Raw genomic sequence first — 8,547 nt, 5'->3', positions numbered from 1 at the left:
GGGAGCCACAGACTGACACGGCGGCAGCACCGAGGCTGTTTCCGGACGTGGCCAGGGGTAGTCCGTCGGGCGGGACGGGGCTCCCTGCGCGGAGGGGCCGCCGCCGCCACCACCCCCGTTCCACCTTAAGAGCTCCTGCCCCTTTAAAGGGCGGTGCCGCCGCCGAGGCGCCGCCGCGCCGCCGTGGCCCTGCAGGGGGCGCTGCCGGCCCGCGTTTGGTGGGGCCGAGGCCCGGGCTCGGCGGGGCGGCCCATCCCGGCCCCGCGGCCCCGCGGCCCGGCCCGCCCGGCACCCCCGGCCGCCCCTCGCCGCCGCCTTTGTTCCCTCGGCGGCCGGGGACGCTGCGCTGCACCGGGAGCTCCCCCGGAGCCCGCGCGTAGGTGCGGGGCCGGGACCGCCGCCGTCTCCCGGCCGAGCACAGTGTGCCCTCCGCGTCCCCGCTGCCCCGCAGCCCCGGTCTGTCCCCGCCGTGCCCGGGGATGCGCGGGCGGACGGGAGCGCCTCGGGTTTCCCTTCTCCCGGCCGATCTGCAGCAACACGCGGGGCTCGGTCGGGCCCGGGTTTGCGGCTCCGTGGGGCCTCCCGGGCGCTCCGTCCTGCTCCTCCCGCCGGGGAGCACCGAAGGAGGACACGGGAGAAGTGGGGAGGCTCCCCCGGCCCCGGCTCGGCGTTGCACGTTACCGGCGCTCTGCCTTTGTTCGGACCCCCCGAACAGTTCAATCGCCTCTCCCTCGTAATTCGAAATACAATTAGAGTGAAACACAATTTCAAATACAAATTACATTTTTGCTTAGGAGCATAAATAAATTAAAATAATCCTAATTTTAATGTGACGTGACACCTTTTTTTCCTCAAAAATAGTGAAAATAAAGCAGTCATTAATTACAGCCAAAATGTCTCCGTATAAAGAAGATATCTGGATGTGCGGAGGCTGCGAATCACTGGCCATATTAGCAAATGTATAATTGAACATTTAGATAATCATTGAGTTTGCTTGTGTGTCTGTGTTTTAACCTGAAAGCATTATGTTCATTTGGCGGGATTGCCAGGGTCCTAATTATTTGTATTTCTGGTCAGCGAATAAATAAATAAATCCGTCCTATTGTGCAAAGCAATACCTCCTCGACAATCCACAACTTTGATAACTGGTCGAAAAATTGATAACAGGGTAGCCTCCCCTTGCAGCCACATTGAGAGTGGCATTGGTAAATTGTCTCATCCTGTATCGCAACCCCGTGAGCATTTATTTTCTCAAGGATAGGAAGGAGCCAACACAGCTCTAAGGCACGCTGGCCCTGTGCTGGTCCCGGGGATTGTGTTTTCGGTGTCAGGACACGGAGATGGGTTTGAGGATGGTCAAATTGTGATGGCCACCGACTCATGCTAAGGCTGCTCCGCCGGGAAAAGTCGGTCACCGGCTCTCAGAGACTTTGCCCTACTCTGCCACATATCCTGCCTACTTTTCCTTTTTCTCCCAATTTTGTGAGACTTTGCCCAGAAACAGTCGGTCTTCCTTCCGAACAGGCTCCCGTATCCTGACTCCCCATATTCAGACCCCTCTCCTGACTCTCCAGGCTGACTGTAACACATTTTTCCTTACCCTTTTACTTGTCCCCTTTTTTTTTAATCTCAGCCTTACGTTACTTTTCCTGAGAATTTGAGATATAAAACGCGTAGCAAAGGAGAATGGAATAATATCTAATTAGTTATTCATACCAATCTGTCAAATATATTTCCTATTAAGTTATTCGTGCACTGTGCACCCATTCCCACCTCGGCTCGGCGCAAGATCTGCAGGTCCTAAAAATACCTATTTTCTCGTAATCGGTGTTCCGTCAGCGGCCAGACTTTTAGTCTGTAAAGATAATTTTCTCTTCTTAAACGCTACCTAAAATCTTTACGCTATTTCTTACTCTATTTGGGGGGTTTGAGCAATTAAAGGGGCATAAAGGAGTAATTTCTTCCCTCTCTCCTGCTTTTTTTCTTAGAATTGGTATTTTCCCACTATAATTTAGAATAAAATGGGATTTTTAAAAGATCCAGAGTTCTAATCTCGGTTGATGTTTTGGTGTATTCACGGTAATGAGTCCTATTCCCTCGGGTCATGAAGCCCCCAAATGTCAATCAACCAAACTGATTCAGAAATGCCATTGTTCGACTCCTACGTCACTCGCCTTCCTCTCATTTTACTTAACAATACCGGAGTTCTCTGATCACTCATTCGGAATATGGGCATTATCTGTGGAAAATGCACAAAGTGTCTTGATCTTTGGCTGGCAGATACTGCTGGAGGGTTTCCGCCGAGCAGACGGTGCGTGTTTATACTTCTGCACCCTGGACTTTATTACAGCTCGGAGGAGCCAATGAATATCCTGAAAGCAAACCGTGCCATAAATCCGTCAAAAATTAATTTGTCTGAAGAGATGTTACATTTCTATTTCCGCGCTCAGAGCCGGCCCCGGCACGGGCTGCGGCCCCGCTCCACGCTCCGCGCAGTCCCCGCAGGAGCGGGTTCCGTCTCCCCACCGAGGGGCCGGGCGTCTCGCCACGCCGGACACGCGTGGGAGCTGCCCCCAGCCCACCGCACCGCAGCACAGAGCTCATGGACATCGGGAAGGGGCTTCTGAGGTCGCGTGTCCCCGTGGGAAACGCCATCCTCTCTCAAATGAGGGTGAAACAACCTTCCCTAGAGCAGAGCGTGGAAATGCCCCATTTCGGACGCTTCCGCAGTGCGTGGGGATATCTCCCAGCCACCTCCCGCCAGCCCCGGCGCTCCCCCCCTGCCGGCAGAGCTGAGGTCCCTCCTAAGAGGGGAGACGACGGCGTTGCTTTTGCGGATCTCCCAGTTCTCGATCCCAACGGTGTCCTCGGCAGGCGAGGGAGGACGCGGAGGGCGGCGAGACCTGCCCGGAGCCTCGCAGCGAGCCCACGGAGGAGAATTAGTGCTATCCCTCACCCAGCCCGAGCACGGGCTCACCGCTGGCCGCAAGGCGTGAACGTCGTCTTCATTTAAAATTAGTGGCATAAGCTCCCCAGCCCCCAACCTCAGCATTTAAAGTGCCTTTTGTCTCTTCATTTCACTTAAGCAAGGTTTTTGTTGCCGGTTGCCAAGTTCTATTAATGCAGAATTTAATCGGGAAGCGCTTTTCCCCGGTCCCAGCAAGACGGGAACAGCAGATTCTGAGGCCTGAAACGGCACAAAACAGATCCCTCGGTGATAACTGCTAATACCCTACAATTTAATGTCGTCTTTAGTAAAAACCACTTATGTGGCAGCAACTTTTTTGCACTCAAAGGAAAAACTAGTTCTTTATGTTTTTTCTCTCGAGCACGCAGCAATCACGCCCGACACTGGAATACGAAACCGAAAAGGTTTTCTCTAAAGAGAAGGGCCTTAATTATTAGATTCCGTGTACAACTAATCCAAAGGCACACTTAAAAGGAAATTTAATAGCTCCAGTTTCTATTTCACTCTGACTCGTATGTGTCCTCTGGCTGGATGCTCCCAACCCGCCTCTCCCAGCGCGGAGCCTGAGGACTTCCCTCTCCATTTTGTTCGGGATCTGTTGGTTTTTCTCAATATTCCCTTCTCCCTGTAGTGGGAATAAATGGAAAGCCTTCCTTTGGATTAAACCCTTAGATTTTCCCCTTTAGTAACCAGTAAAGAGAGGGAAAGGGAAGAGAGGAAATGAAATTGTTATGGAGATTACAGTGTATGTCACCGGCTCTTTGGCCAGTCCTTGGGTTTTGTCGCTGAACGGTTAAGTGCAAACTTGTATTTCCCTTCACAAGAATGGACAATTTTTCTCGCTTGTTTGCAGTTTTCCAAAGTTCTACACACAAATCAGTGAACCTTAAGAGACCCTTTCACTCTTTTATTGTGAATATTTGTCAGTGCTCCGGGGCAGTGATTGCAGTGACAGGTGAATCCAGGGGCCCAGCGATGGCGTCCCAGCTTCGTAGGTTTGGAAATGTAAAAGACTACCGGCCTTTTCACTCGGGACGTGGCAGTCAACAGGTTCGCATTTTCTGCGATGTAATTCCTGTTCCCTGCAGCCGAACGGCAGCGGAGCAAACCCGAGCCCGCGGCCACTGCCCTGCCAAACCTCAGACCCAGCTACCGCAAACAGCCTTGTGCCGGGCGGCCACCCCGGCCGGCATCCCGCTGGAATAGGGGGGAGGAGGTGGCCTGGAAGGTGTGGGAGGACCCCCGCCTGGCACCCCCGCATGACGCCCGGCCACCTTCTCTCCCAAGCCCAGTGCTCAGGCGGGCTCCCGCGGGCTCTCGCTCCTCCTTTGCCCCCTCTTTAATTTTCATTCCGCCTTTTAATTATTAATTAAAGCCGAGAAGGGCTGTGGCTGGTGAGGGGAGGGAGAAGGTATGCAGGAAAGAAAGGCAAGAGCGGGCTGGGGGCAGCGCTGGGAGCGGACGGTGGTTGGAGCGCAGCTTTGTGTGCCGCCTTAATTGGCCTGGCCACAGAGGGGCTGCGGCGGGGCCGCCCGGACCCGCTCCCCTCCCGCCGCCCGCCCCATCCGTGCCAGTCCCGGGCTCCCGGCTGCAGGACCCCCTCGCCGTCCCCCGCCAGGCGCCCCGGGGCGCAGCCCTGCCGCGGGTGGCAGCCGCTGCCGGGGGGCCGCTCAGGTCCCGCGCACCGGAGCCGAGCTTGATATTTAATCCGTCTCTCTGCGGACAAAGACCCATCTTTTTACTATGGAGAAACGCCACTGAGATGCGGCTAACCTCCAGGGTTATATCCCAAACTGCGACTTAAGAGCTTGAAAGATGCTTGCCCGGCCCTCTTCTAACCTGAACAAAAAGGATCTGGGGAAAAAAATCGCGCTTTTTTTTTTTGCTTTTTTTTTTCTTCTTCTTTTTTTTTTTTGGTTTTTTTTTGTTTTTTTTTTTTCCCCGCACAACAAAGAATTCCTAATCATTTCATCTTGGGGGTGAATCTTTATTTCCGTGTCCACTCAGGGTATTGAAATCGATCGGTGCAATATTTAATATATTACTGTCTTAGAGTTCTCTCTCTCTGTAAGGCTGGGTTTATTTCTTGTCTGACTATGTCCCCTCCTATAATAGCACATTCGGAACATCTGTCTGCGGTGTAAAATAATCGTAGCCTTCATTAAATACACAGTCATTAAAGGCTGCGGTCAGTTTTCTAATTATGTGGAAAAGCAAACGCCGGGTAAATAAAGGTATATTAACAGAATAATCTCCCAGTAAATTCACAGGCACTTGAACAACAAACTCAACAAATATCTGAAGGTAAAACTACAACATTGGAACTAACTATTATTTAATTATGTGAGGTTTATATAATGTACCCTTCATTTTTTTGTTTAACTTTCCTGTAGTGACCTGTCCCATAACCTTGTAATCCACTGTGGGATATTTCTTTGTGGCCTCTTTCCTTTTGTTATGCCCCCACAGGTTTCCAGCTTAGATGCCTTTTTTTTTTTCTCTTGGTAAATGCGTCTTTAAAAAATATTTGACCTGTTTGACTTAGAGACGTGCATAGACATCTGTGGATTGGGTTAGGCTTAAAGTTTCTACGTGATTTCATGATCTTTGTAAAACAACACCTGAAAAGTAAAAATAATAGTCCTTCGACGTTTGGGAAAATTGTTCCATTAGAAGCGTTTGTAAATGTCAATGACTCTCGAGTATGAGTTTTCTTTTTTTCAGTACACACAAATACATAGTTTAATGATCTCTTTGAGACCACATCCTCATTTATAGCATATGTCTCGGCACAACCAAACTTTTGCCTACACAGTTTGCTATGACTGGATGTCGTTGGACTGCCCTTGGGTAAACCAAGGAGTTTGCCAAAGGATCTGCAGCACCTTGATAGAAAGTGTGGAATAGGGAGCGGGCTCGGGAACTTTGCTTTTCCCGCTTCCCCGGGAGCGAGAGAGGCTCTTAGAAAACGCTGTCATAACAGCCGGAGTTCGGGGGAACTAGGCTCCAGCCCTTTATCATGGACAAGCTCTCCTCGCGGGAATCAGCGAGTTGTTTTTTCAGGCTGAGCTTTGCAGGTATTGGCGAGCGAAGTCGTTGCAAAACAGAGATAAACACGGAGCAAGGAGGCTGCTGCTTCTCCATGTCCGTGAATGGAGACAGAGCGAGTCCTGATGAATTCGGTGATGCCTGCGAGGAAATCATGAGCATCTTAGCAGACAGAGCCAGTTAGTCTCATTGGAAAACTCCTTTTCTTTCAGCACGCAAGCGCTCCTCTTCAGAAACCTAGGGCTGGTGGAAGCAAAAAAATGTTAATGACTATCATACCTATGCAAAGCTATTAGCGCTATTGATTCTTAACTTTCCGAGCGAAGACAAATTCACCATATGTCGATATGTAAACACTTTAGAATAAAATTAAAACCAGTTATGTGCAATTGTCACTGTGCATGATTCTAATACAAACTATCAGATGTTTATGCAGTTCGTCTTTCTTAATGATGAGACGCCATCGGTGTTGATAAACCAAACACAACCAGTACATTCCGCGTGGAGGGCGGCTCCGGCTCGCAGGTTTTGTGAAGACGGACCAGCTCGCACGAAGCCACAGCAAAGTCATCCTGTATTTTTGTGCCGGCGTTGGGGCTGGGAGCCGCTGAACTCTCATTTGCCCTCTGGAGCTTTTTCCTAAACCCGATGTCATCCGTCTCCTGCGAAAAACGGGAGGAACAAATGCAGCAGCACGGCAGGAGCTGGCAGAGGAGCAGGGCTCCGGGCTGGAGCATTCCCGGGAAGCCTCGCCGCATCTGTGCGCGGGTGTTTACAGAGGGGAGGGAGAGAGGGAGGCAGAAAGGCCTCGGGAAAGGCAGGAGACTCTTTTAAGTCCGCTGATGAGGAATTGCTGCCGGGTATACTCCTTTTTGCCCCACGAGCAATGCAAACACGTATATAAAGATTCCCAACTTTCACGTGTGTTTTAAGAAGTTCAAGCCTGTTTCTGAAGCCCGGGTTTCCGGGACGGAACAAACACCGCCAAGTACTCTCCGTGGAGGGCAAGAGATATCAGCGATTATCTGGAGAGCCTTTCTATTTATCGGCCTCTACGCAGCTAGATGGGGAAATACGAATGTTCACGCTGATGAATGGCAGGGCTTGTGTAGAATGGCTATGCTTTACAGGCCCCTTTACGGGAGAAGGATACAGAAATTATAATGGAATTAGTGAGATTTTATTAGCAAAAATTTGTAAACCCCAGGTAACCATTTATAAACTTACTCTAAAATGTGAGAGAGACTGCGAGATCACAGCCGGGGAGATCTGACATTATTTTATATGGCGTATTAAACGCCGTTTGCTCTTTTCTTCTGCTACATCATTTAGCATGAACATCTTTTTCCCTCAGGCGAACTTAGCCAGATTTTGAAGGGGACGATTATGTCATAGCGAGAAACAACCTAAAAATCCTTCTTCTGGTTATAATGTGCTACTTCAAACATCCCCAACAGACACAGTAAAGTTTTTCAAACGGTCTGGAAAACTGTGCAAGGAATAGCACGTTATTGCTATCTACCTTTACCAAAACGTCATGTCCACGAAAATGGAAATGAGCTTTTCCAAAAGAGAACAAACTCTTTTTGCTTTTGTTGTTGTTTGGTGGTGGGTGTTTTTGGTTGTGTTTTTTTTTTTTTTTTTTTTTTTTTTTTTTTTTTTGGTGGGTTTTTTTTGTTTGTTTGTTTGTTTTTTGGGTTTTTTTGTTTTTTGTTTTTTTGTATGGTATTTTGTTATTATTATAATTCTTTTTTATTTAATACTATTTTCCCCCATGCACTTTACTAGATAATAATTCTACGTTTGTGATTATCCCGGGCAGTTTACCCTTGAATCTCGGGAAGACAAAAGCATCGCGGGTAAATATAAAACATATGTTCGCACAGGTTATGTGGCAGCTTTAACACTCGCAGCCCCATTCACACGCATCTCCACAAATGCACAAAGACCCTGGAAATCCCAGCAAAAGCGTTGCTCCTGGGGCAGCCAGGCGAGAGGTGGTCCAGAAGAACAGGGTTTTTTTGCTCCGGGAGCAACACAAATCTACAACAAACAACCGGGAGGTCGGAGAGGGTGTGTCCGGGACAGAGCCGTGCCTCGGCCTCGGAGAGGGGCTGGTGGCCAGCCCTGCCGCTCCGCCGGGCGCTGCCGGTGCGCTGTCCCCGCACTTCACCATCACCAGCTGCTTTTCCAAGGCTGTTTGTTTGTTAGTTTATTTATTTTTTTTCCCAGGAAGGTAGGGAAAGGGGAATGACAAGATGAAATATAATACAGAGATGTGAAGTGACCCGAATGGCGGCTGAAGACGAGGTCTTAGCTGGGACGTGTTTCCCAGCTAAACTCTCCGCTGCTCTTCGGGGAAAACCAAACGCAGGTTGATGGAAACATCCTGTTTTGAGGGAAATGGACTGTACAGCCCTATCTAGCAGCTCCGACACTACTGATCAGAATGGAAAAGCTGTGCGAGCACACGTCTCAGGGAAGAGGGAGCCGTGCATCTGACACGATTGCAATTCAATCCCGATCCTGAA

This window comes from Vidua macroura, chromosome 1 (assembly GCF_024509145.1).
Source record: "Vidua macroura isolate BioBank_ID:100142 chromosome 1, ASM2450914v1, whole genome shotgun sequence".
Taxonomy (NCBI): domain Eukaryota; kingdom Metazoa; phylum Chordata; class Aves; order Passeriformes; family Viduidae; genus Vidua; species Vidua macroura.
Note: the sequence above shows the minus strand (reverse complement) of the source record.